We start from the raw sequence: 11,976 nt of genomic DNA, 5'->3' as shown, positions 1-11,976 counted from the left end.
TATGCAGGAGAGTGTGTGTATAGAGGTATGCATGTCCCTAGATGAGTGTGCAGGGTGCGAGTATGTGTAAAGACATTTATGTGTGTAGGATACGTGTTTGTGCTCAGGAGTGTGTGGGTAAGGACGTGTATGGAGAACTGAGTTGTAAGGGTGTCTGTGTATATTTATGTAGGAGTGTGAGTACATAGGGATGTGTGTGTATAGTGTGTTATGTGTGTTGTGTATACGTTTGCATGCGTGCAGACACATGCATGTGTGTGTGTGTGGATTGTCACATCTGGGGAAGGAATTTTGAAATGTGAGTCAGCCTTGGGGAGGAGTTGAGGGAAGTTTGGAAGATAAAGGAGATGGGGTGGTTGGGGTCTGGTGGCTCTGTCTTGACCTGGTTTAGTGGCCGTGGAGCCCCCGACGATTGCTGGGAAGCAGACATAGAGCTGCTTTGGGAATTACTGCGGACTGAGGGGTTGGGTCTGAGGCGGGCCTGGGAAGGCGGGGAAGGCCCGGGAAGGCGGGTGGACACGGACGCTCCGGAGGCACGCGGGCCGGGCTCGGTTATCCCTCAGCCACAATTCAAGCTTGGGAACCTTTCAACTCACGAAACTTCCGTTCCTGATTTTTGAAATGGGAAGACTACAAGGTCCCTGAGACTCCACTCGAAAAGGCTTTAGCACAGCTTGGCTCATGGGAAATTCTCCATACATGGGGTCAAAACAGAAGGAGAAGAGGTAGAAGAGGAAGAAGAAATTTCGGGGAAATGCAAGGAACGCTTTATTAAGTTATTGAAAGAGGAACTGTTCTGTTTTTGACCTTCCCAACTCTGTCTGCTCTGCCTAATTCAGAGCCAAGGGATGAAGGCCTCCAGACTGTGTGGGGGAAACCTTGCAACGTGACTCAGATCCCAGTCGCCGGTAAAGGGTAGGAGAGCAGGTGGGGGTGGGGGAGAGCATGCAGGGGTGGGAGGGGTGGGGGGGGAGCCTGGGGGGACAGCATGTGGGGGTGGGGTGGAGGGAGAGCATGTGGGGGTGGAGATGGGTGGAGAGCATGGGGGGTGGGGTGGAGAGCATGGGGGGTGGGTAGAGCTTGCAGGGGTGGGTGGAGAGCATGCGGGGGGTGGGGGGGCGAGCAGATTCAGGAGGAATCCCAAGTGCGTCTGAAGAGCTGAGTCTGAAGCCTGGATGTCCTTCCAGAGCGCAAAACGGAATCAAAGAAAAGTGTGACCTGTAATCCACTATACCAATATAAAGACACAGGACGGTTTATCTAGAGAAAATGAGTTGCAGTTCCTCCCAGTTTTGACTTAGGCTCTTCCATACCAATTTCTTAATCCTTCATCTTACAGCTCTGCCAATAGAAATGATTGAACCTACCATTTATTTCTCTTTTCCTACTGCCTTTTTTCTTGATTCTTCTCCTGGGCTAATGAGCACTGTTGAGGATTTTGCACACATTGACTCTTTTCAGTTCTCACATTTGTTCCACATCATTCTTGTTGAGCTAGGAGCTCTATCACCAGCGGCGACTGTCCCATTTTACAGCAGAGGAAACTGACTCTGGGCAAGATCAAGAGTCTTGCCCCAAATGGCTCAGCTGGAAGGTGGTGGAGACTGGCTCTGCTGCCTGAGTCCTGACACTGCACACTAGTCCTCCCTGAGCTTGTTCAATGGAGCCGGATGCAGGGAAGCTTTGTAGAAATCCCTCGTGACAAATATAAATTACTGTTGGCCAGAGGATCAGGTAACACACTTGTGTTATGCAGCATAAAATGCATGTGGGTGTGGGGACCACTCAAGACAATCAGCCCCCTTGGCCACATTTATTTAATACTTTGTGCTCCAAATGCTGCCTGGTTAGAAAACAAACCCAAGTGCCAGAGAATATTCTCTGGTCATTTTCAAACATCATGCCACATAAAGGAAAAAAAGAGACTAGGAAAGAAAAGGAACAGACCATGTGGTTAACCATAAAATTAAGTTTTAAATTCATTATAGGATGAATTTTTTTTTTCTAAAAAATCACATTCTGGTTGACTTTGAGGTTGCTGGCACGTTTCAGATTAATGAATACTAATTTGTAAAAAAGTAAGATGGAAATAAGCAGAGAAGAAATCTGTTTCTGTTCTAATCCAGTGTAGATGTTAAGAAAAAAGAGTGGATCTTTTGGTTAAATGTAGAAGTGATGTAAAACAAAGTAAAAAAATATTTAAAAATGCAGAACATACTATAAAATAAAGAATGGAATTTTTGGGATCCCTGGGTGGCGCAGCGGTTTGGCGCCTGCCTTTGGCCCAGGGCGCGATCCTGGAGACCCGGGATCGAATCCCACATCAGGCTCCCGGTGCATGGAGCCTGCTTCTCCCTCTGCCTGTGTCTCTGCCTCTCTCTCTCTCTCTCTCTGTGACTATCATAAATAAATAAAATTAAAAAAAAAAAAAGAATGGAATTTTTGAGAAATAGAAATGTCTTTTTTTAAATAAAGATTTTATTTATTTATTTGGCAGAGAGAGAGAGAGCACAAACAAGGGGGAACAGGAGAGGGAGAAGCAGGCTCCTCATGGAGCAGTGATCCTGATGTGGGGCTCCATCCCAGAACCCTGGGATCATGACCTGAGCCGAAAGCAGATGCTTAACCTACTGAGTCACCCAGGTGACCCTAAAAAATTAGAAAAGTTGCTATATTAGTGCCTTGATATTGTTTTCACTTAGCTTGAGGGCCAATCTTTAAAAACTCTTTTTAACAAATTAGCTAATTGGCAAACTCTAAAAGGACATTTTATCCCAGGACATTACAAGTAAAATTAAAATTAAAAAATGAATATAACTGCATTACAGATATTATGGAGAATAGAGCCCCCAAAAGCCTCTGGGAAGGGCCGAGAAGAAAAGGGCATTAACTGAGGGCAGATGCAGCCCATTGGAATTTAGACAGACGTTTTCTACTGAAGAAGGAAAATTGTGATTTTTGTTTTGTTTTGTTTTTCAGGTTTTCATTACTGTTCGTTTTGCTTAAGATTGATGTCTCTAGATTTAGAACATAGAGAACTTTGCCAGGTTGCATGCTGATTTTTCTGACAAATTAACTATTAAAGGCTAAATGGTATCCCCTCCCTCCCAAGTTCAGGCACCGAAGCCCAAACTCTTGAGTATCTCAGAATGTGACTGTATTGGAGCTAGGATCTTTAAAGAGGTATTTAAATTAAGATTAAGATGTGGGTGGGCCCTCATCTGATATGATGGGTGTCTTTAGAAGAGGAAGTGAGACACAGACATACACAGAGGGAAGATCCTGTAAAGACACAGGGAAAAGTAGTCATCTTCTAGCCAAGGAAAGAGGTCTCTGGAGAAAGCAACCCTGCGGACACCTAGATCTCAGACTTTCAGCATCTACAACTGTGAGAAAATAAATTGCTGTTGTACAAACCACCCAATCTGTGGCATTTTGTCACGGTGGCCCAAGCAGACTAATATACCAACCAACCAATAAACAAACAAACGAAAACCAGGAAAGAAGCGAATTCTCAGGATCCCAAACCTGTTGGCAGCATTCACCCTATCATATTTTTCTCCAAAGATAGAATCCCATGTTAGAGAGATATAGATAGAGAAATAATCATAAACATAATGTGCGTGTGTCTGCACATATGTTTACATGTACATACCAGCTGCCTCACTCTGCTCACCAAGAAGGCCTAGGAGCAGCAACATCCCCATAAAAATGAACACATCCAGTGCCTAGGTTTTGACTTCAAAATACCATTATCCTCTAAAAAAATATGGGACTCCTTGGAGAAATGGTCAACTCCTGGGCTAGGACAAAAAAAAGTACAAGATGAGACCAGAACATCTTGTTGAGAGAGCAAGCCAAGAAGTACTTTAAAAATTATGGGGGCATGGCAAATGGTAACTGAGGGCACTTTTTAAAAGCACACACTTACTAAATTTGGGTCAATCTGAATGTAAAATAAATAATGACAGTAACACATTATAATGGACTCTATGTAACAAGTTATAATCTATTGAGTAAAATAGAAAGCAGGAGTTTGTGCGACTAGATACTTTGGAAGTTTAATGAGGAACAGGATATTTACATAGTTTCAAAGTTTTTTCTCCACAAGATCCTCCAAAGCCTCCAATGTAATGATTAATTACAAAAGGGAGAAGAGTAACCGTTTAGTAGAAAAGCCTGGAGGACACCAATTGCATTAAGTGACCAAAGCAAGGAGGCAAACTGGTACTGTCGTGCCCCCGCTGAGATACGCTGAGGACATAACATCACTTCTGTAATATTTCATCAAAGATGCGGAACCTGAGTCTAATCATGACAACAAACATCTGATAGGTCCAACTGTAGGACTTCCTACAAAATAACTGGCCTGTAATCTTCAAAAAGATCGAGGTCATGAAAGTGAAGGAAGACAGAGGAATTGTTTTGCTCTAAATGATATTAAAGAGGTCTGATAACTAATTGTGATGTCGGATTCTGGTCCGGATCCTTTGGCTCTAAAGGACATGATTGAGATGACTGGCAAAACTCATAAGGAGTCTGAAGATTAGACGGTAGTAATGTTCTCAGTGTTAATTTCCAAATTTTAAGAGATGGTTTGTAGTTATATAAGAATTATACGTGAAGTATTCGCAGATGATTGTGGTTTAATAGGTTTTATTATTATTTAGGCATGGTAACAGTAACACATCAGGACATGACTGCCATTGAAAAAATAGTTTGCTACTGTTTCCAAGGGTGGGGGGCACGCCACACCACACATGCCCACAAGGGGAAGCTCCTCAGGAAGCCGAGAAAATGTCCACAAGAGCTTTTATTGTGGTTTCCATGAGAAGAACAGGCAAAGCAAGGCAGGCAGGTGTGGAATTAGCTATTTTGAATTATTTCAGTGGGCTCTAGGGCATAAGGACTGACCTTGCTTGTCTGGGGGTACTTGCCTTAGGGTGATCGGGGCAGGTGTTTAGTGGCTCAGAGTGCAAGAGTTGTGGGTATGGACTCTGACTTGGTTGGTTTGCATTGCAAAGCATGCTTGATGACAAGTTGTTTGTTATCTTTAGGAAGGGGGCTACCCTGATAGTGCCAGTCCCTCCAGGGTCAGCAAGACCTCAGCTGTCAAAGCACCAGAATAGAGAAAATAAAAGACATGGTTATTACAGATGGGACAACAGATCAGCAACTTAGTGTAAACTGATGGAAGAAAAATGTCCTCCTATTGTACCTGAAACATTTCTGTAAGTTTCTGGTTATTTTGAAATTTAAAAGAGAGAGAGAGAGAGAGAGGAGAGAGAGAGAGAATATGATATACAGATGTGTCCAGCTTCACTGCAGTGAACTTCTAGAGGGCAAGAGGGATGCCTTATTCATTTTGCATTCCCAAGGTGCCCAGAACACTAGCAGGTAGCTAAGCTGTTCAACAAAGGCGTAAACGTACTAAGAGTGAAACGAAAAGGTCTTGCCTCTTCCTTCTGTGTGTTTGCTCCTCTGAGGCTTCCCATTAAAGAATCTGTCCTCTCTATTTACGTCGAGGCCACTTCGATGTTGTAGATTGTGCTTTCCTCCTAAATCAAAGCCTGCCATGTTTTCAAGATTCGCAAACAAGTATGAGAAGTCTAATGTGAAGTCACTGCACCTTAACTTTGTTATTCCCTCCTTCCTTTGCTGCTTGACATCTACTTAGACTCTAAAAAGTGCAAATTCAGAATTATTCTTATAGGTGCTAACCACAGGCTTCCACTATTTTTGTACTAGGCAAGCGGTCCTATTTTCTTAAAGGGGAGTTCGCTCTTGGCAACAGAACATTTTAAATTAGAACTTTCTGGAAAATTTGGCCATTGTATTTACATGAAAAGGAGAAAATTTTCTGGTATGAGCTATAGAACAGTCACTGTGGAGAAAAGGACATGAAGGCAAGAGATGCTGTGATGTGCCAGCTTTGAGGCTGAGGGAAGGCAGAAGGGAAGGCGATTGGTGGAGGCTCAGTCATCTTCCTTTCACACTGACCTCCCTTCTACTGGTCCTGAGGATGGCCATGGGCTCAGGGCAAAGGGGGAGAAGGAGGAAGAAACACTCCAAGATGCTGAGAAAAGAAAGGAAAGGAAGTCCTGTGGTCAAGGAGCTACTGGATCAGAATCCCATTCCCTGGTTTATTACTGTTTAAAGATGATGATGGATTGGTACCCATAAGTCCACCAGAGGCCACCAGAGCTAACAGGAGACCATCATGCCACGTCTAGAGATATCAAGGTGACAAACCAATGAACAGAGTGTCCTTTCATGTGAGGTGAGGGATATGAATAGATGATTTTCTCACTGTAGGTACATTCATGGGAGATAAAACCATGATGAGATATGCAGGAAGTTAGAGCTTTGGGGTGGGTGATTATTTGAGGAGATGACACCAAAGCAGATTTTTCAATAAGCAGACTAAGTGGATGCACAAGGCACCAGCAAAAAAGGGCCAGAGTCAAAAAGGAAGCAAAAAAGATAGAGTGGGAGGCGGAGAGGGAGGGACAAAAGGAGGGAAGGACAAAGGAGGAAATTACTTCAAATTTGACAATAGAGAAAATTAGAATGAAGCATTTTTGTTTTAGCATACATGTAGTTTTGTATCATATGGCTTACTTATCCATCATTGTTTTGCGTGACATATAAGTATAAACTGAACTTTTCGGTGCTGAGGGACATAGAGACAAGAGGAGGTGAATGCCAGAGCCCTTGGTGGCATGGCCAGTGATGGGGGAGGTCAGATGTCCTACTGATGTGACCTAGTGAAGCACAGTTTATGTTTACAAAGATAACTCTGGCCTTTCAAGCATTTAAAATAAAAACTTCCAGGGGTGCCTGGGTGGCTCAGTTGGTTAAGCATCTGCCTTCAGCTCCGATCATGATCCCGTGGTCCTGAGATTGAGCCCCACGTCAGGCTCCCCAATCAGTGGGGAGTCTGCTTCTCCCTCTCCCCACTGCTCATTCTTTCTCTCTCAAATAAATTAAAAAAAAAATCTTTAATAAAAAAATCAAATCAGATAAAAACTTCCCACTTGGGATAAAGGTTTGAAAAGATCTGAAATCTTCCCTTTTCACAAGCCTTTGGAAAATTAAAGTTAACTTGCTGCATGTTATAATTCTTGTCCACTTCATCTTGAACCACCATTCCCAGGGCACGTCTGCCCACACACTATAGTATGAGAGACTCCTCTTTGAAACACTTGCTTGGGAGAAGATACAGGCCTCTGGTCCTGAAAATAGACAGCAAGGCAACAAGCCCCGGGTTCCAAGGCACAGGGTTGCAGAGGCCTGGCAGAGACCCAGTGGACGGCCCCTCACGGTCCTCCCTCACAGGGGTCCAGAGTCCCTGGAGCCCTGGGCCCTTCCCTCGCACTCAGCATGGGGTGTTCGGTGACCTCTGGCGTGGCCCATGGCCCGGCTGGAATTGCGACTGGTTTGCTGTGCTCTTCCTGTAGGACCAATTGAAGCCTCCCCCAGGACCTGAGCAGAGAGTTGGCTCTGTGCTGTGCTCCTGAAATAACACTCCTGGCCACTCGGAAGAGAGACGGTCCGCTATCAGGAGCCACCCGTGTTCGGGTGTTGTCGTCCACTTCCTCAGTCGTCTACAATCAGGAACTGCCCCCTGGACTGCGCTGCCTTATCCGTGGTTGGTGTAAATCTAGTATCCTACAGCCTTTTCTGATAACCAGACCACTCGTCAGTCCATAGCTGTCTTTCTACCAGGCCCCTACATTCGAATGAAACGTCGAAACACTTCATCTCTTCGTCAGATTTCTTGGCATAATATGACTGACTCTTGGGATGTCGTCAGGATCCGGCTGTTCAGCGTCATGTGGACACATCCCAAGATCTTGTTATTTCTGTGTTTCATCACTTTGCAGGTATTGTAACTCCTACGAGGTGGGGGAAGCCTTATCCCATGCGAGAGCCACGGTAGGAGGATTCTACTTTGCAGGCATCGAAAGGATGTGAAGTCAGTTTTCCCCTTTTATAGGCACCAAAGGAGTGTGAATCAGAGAGAACTCTAGACAGGATTCGAGCCAAGAGACCTGGTTATTTGGAGTCAGCACTTCTTTTCCTCAGCTCTGTGGTGGGGGGTGAGTCACAGCCTCCATCTTTCAGAGAAAAGGTGATTCCATGTGATTCTTCCAAGTAGATACGGCAGTATGTGTAGACTGTCTCAGGAAAGTGGGGCTTGTACCAGTTTAGCAATAAATACTCCTCCTGGGTGCTGCATTTTCTTTGGAAAAGAACTGAGCTGCATGTGGGGTCATGATGGAGGGAGATATTATCATTCTCATGATGCGGCCTGAGATGACTGAATGGTGAAGTTGGCTGTGAGGGGCAAGTCCATTCCTCCTCTTCATAAGAGAGGGTCCTCTCTGACCACCGTGGCCCTTTGGTTGTCTGTGGAGGAGGTGACTGTCTCAGACCGAAGAGCAGAATTGAGTGGGAGGAATATGGGAGGTGACAGACATGGAGAACCTTTGTCGCGGGCGGTTGCAAGGAAGTCAGCAAGTGCCCTGGAGAAGGCTCCCACAAGCAGATTGAAGAGCCACATCCATTGGAAATATAATGGTAGTCACATGCATCACTGGGAATTTTCTACTAGTCACCTTAAGGCAAAAAGAAGCAGGTGAAATTAATTTTAATCGTGCATTTAACCAACTATCCAAAATATTATCATTAAACATGCAATTAATATAAAAATTACTAATGTTTTGGATTCTTTTCTGGTACTAAGTGTTTGCAGTCAGGTGTGTGTTTTCCACCCAGAGTTCTGACCACCCACATTTTCTAGCTGTCCTTAGCCATGGATGTACTGCATGGGGAAGAGCTGTGGGCTTTCACAGAGCTGAATCAGTGACCCTGGGACCCTGATATACCTTGGAAGTGGAGTTTATATCATCCCCACTCTCAGCAACCTGGGTTTTTTGTTTGTTTGTTTGTTTGTTTGGATGACAACTATAGTTATTCACTACTGTGTTATACTAAGTAAAATTCTGAAAATTCATTTGTTTGAGCCCCTGGTAAGGATACTTAAAATAATGCAAAGAGAAGGAAAGAGAAATGGCTTTGGGCTGGGACTATGGGTGAGGAGGGAGTCTCAGAGCTGTCCTGCTTGGCCACTCGGAGCTCTTCCAGCATTTTCTGCGGCTGTGGCCAGGACAGCAGCAGAACCAGTGCCTTCCTAGGGGTCAGTTAAGTGGGGTCTGGAAATAGATGAAGGTGGTAGGAAGAGAGCATGAAATAAGTGGTAATAGATGGAAGATACAGAAACAGAAACATCAAACTGGTTTGTGGCTCAAAGGCTACAGAAGCCATATGCCCTGGGACTGCCTTGTCCGTGGCACTAATAATACAGGGTGTGTTGTTTTCCCCAAGGCTTTTTGGGAAGTAAGGAGAAGATCAATAATTCCAATAGAAGGTCCCCCTCCTGGGCCAGGGCAGGTAAGAACAGCCCTAGGGGCCTTTCATCCGAAGTTCAGCATGAGTGGATGGGGTGGCCTGGAAATTAAAGCCCTCAGGATTATCATCACCAGTAATGGGAGGAATAATTACATGAATCAGTTGGTTTCGGGCAAAACTTTTGACATGCCTCTGGGAATCAAAAATAGTATCACAGGCAATTTAATGAGTAAAATAAAAACAATGACAAAATATAATCTTGTTGAGAAAGAAAATCCTTTTCATCCAAATTTCACTGCAGCCAGGTTTTTTTTTTTTTTTTTTTTTTTAGATGTCCTGAACAGCATAAACAGTCATTTAAAGTGTTCCTGGGGAGCAGATGTTGGGATTAGAAGGCTTGTTAGCAAACCAGCAATTTAGAGCTGAGGCTGCTTGCTGAGAGTTTCCACTCCAGCAAAGAACCCTCCAGCTGCTGGTGCGTGGACACCTGTGGACAGGTGTGTGTCAGGTAGTGCGTGGCCTGGCATTTCTGAGAAGCCAAGGGAAAGTGGAAAATTCCAACGATGCCTTGCCCTTCCCCGTGAGAAGGTCTCTGGCTGTGAGTACTTTGCTCTCCTGAGTTCACTTTCATGGGGAACAACCTGCCTTGTTGGGCAGGTCACCAAGGGGAGCTTGTAGGGATGCAGGGATAACTTGCCACCCCATCGGGGTCTCCCTTTGAAATCCTTCTAGGGTCTGAGTCTGAAAACGAATCGGCAAGATCGCGTGGTGGAGGATTAGTGGGGGCAGGGGGATTCCACAGAAAAGGCATTCAGAAACCCCCCTTATCTTCTCTGGCCTTCACCCTCTCCCTGGGAAGCCTGTCTGAGTGGCAGTTGGAGCCACTGTCTTCCCCCTTCCTATCTCTCCACCCCTGTCCTGGATTCCTCTCCACTCAGCCTGAGGCTGGGAGATTAACACTACAAACGGTGCCATTACCCCTTCCTTAAATTGCATTTCTGCATATTTCAGATATATGTGCAGAGAGAGAGAGAGTTGAGTGAACTGTACCGAGTATCCTCCATTTCTCTATGTGTAGAATACTCTGTGTCTGTGCAGGCGATTGAGACAGATGCTGAGTGGGAAAGCATATAGTACCTTTTTGTTTGTTTATAGCCCCCCTTTTCTTCCCAGCTGTACCTCAAACAGAAATCTTGCTCAGACTTCATCCATTCAGCAGCGTTTCGTAAGACTAACTTTGTGGGAGATACTGCGCCTATTCTAGGCTTCGGAGACACCAAGACACTGGCTAGAGCCTGCTCTTCATCAAAATAAAGTCTCCATGAGTTGTAGGGTTCAAGGTGCATGTTAGTTGAGGTAGAAATATGGTCCAAGTGCTGCCCCATTACAGATGCATAGACATAATAGCTGTGCAACGTATTTTTGGTGGGTGACTAGGTTAGGAAAATAAAGGTAGGATGCTAATCATGGAACAGAATGGAAGCTTTTAGCTGGAAGTTGAACAGTGCTGGACTTTCAGTTTTAGGAAACTCGCCAAGGCACTCAGTATCAGATCCTGGAGACGGAAGCCTGAACTCTGAAAGGTAGTTTAAAGAGAACCTAAATGACTTCATCCAAATTAAGAATAAACCCAAACAAGGCAAGACTGGGGGAGGAGGCCATGACTCTGATATTCTTTAAGAGCATCTGAGCCCTCCTTGAGCCCCCAGTCTGCTCAGCACTACTTTCACCTTGCATTTTGCATCCTCCTTCAGGAGCAGGGTGGGCACATGGCATTAGGTCTTCTGGGTGCCTCGGGGGACTCTGAGGACTCTCATTCTGTGACCTGGGGCAGAGACCTAATTTTTATTCATTTTCCCAAATAGTGAACTAATGTTTGGTGGGGCGGGAGGAGCAAAATCTCCTCCACCAGCATATAAATCCTTCCCTGCTCCATGAGTGTAGCAGCTTCTACAGGTCTGTTTACCGATGGGGTCTGTGATGGGGAAGGCTCGCATCCTCCCAGAAAGGCTGGGCTCACCCACAAAAGCAGGGGGCCTCAGGGGCCTCAGGGGCCTGGGTGCCCTCTGGCCAGCCCAGAGCCAAAGCATCATTAAATCCCATAACGCCCTCTGCCTGGAGGGCCTTATCAGGTCTGCAGAGATAGGGCCAGCTGTTCGCCAGCTGCTCACCCAGGAGGAAGCCCAGGGAATGGAGAAGTGAGAAGTTTCAGCGCTGCAACTACGGGCTCAGCTACTCTGACCATGGCCGGAAAACCACGAATGGAAACAGAAAAACTGCCCTGAGAAAACTTTGAGAACTTGCAGCAAGGGCTCAGGATCGGTGCCAGGGCTGGATTTCCTCACCAGCATTCAAACAGGCCGCCAAACACTTTTCTTTCTGGCTGCAGAGCCCCCCCACCCGCCCCCCGCCCCCGCAGGTCCAAGCTTCTGGATCTGATCAGGGGCTTAGACGAGGAAGGCGGGGCTAGCAGGTCCTCCTCAGTTTGGGTTCCCAGGGGGCCCTTGGGGACCTCAGTGCCTGCAGTCTGCCTGAGGCCTGGACCCTGCGCCCCGCCGCGTC

General features: G+C 45.7%; 1 long non-coding RNA gene across 1 annotated transcript; it reads left to right on the top strand.

The window, feature by feature from the left end:
• Nucleotides 1-376: 376 nt before the first annotated feature.
• Nucleotides 377-8,718, top strand: LOC119866667. Its single transcript, XR_005380843.1, has 2 exons — nucleotides 377-915; nucleotides 7,461-8,718. It is a non-coding gene; the product is annotated as an uncharacterized LOC119866667 (long non-coding RNA).
• The last annotated feature ends 3,258 nt before the right edge of the window (nucleotides 8,719-11,976 follow it).

Source organism: Canis lupus, chromosome 29 (genome assembly GCF_011100685.1).
Source record: "Canis lupus familiaris isolate Mischka breed German Shepherd chromosome 29, alternate assembly UU_Cfam_GSD_1.0, whole genome shotgun sequence".
In the NCBI taxonomy this organism is placed as follows: Eukaryota; Metazoa; Chordata; class Mammalia; order Carnivora; family Canidae; genus Canis; species Canis lupus.
Note: the sequence above shows the minus strand (reverse complement) of the source record. Positions and strands in the feature narration are given on the sequence as shown.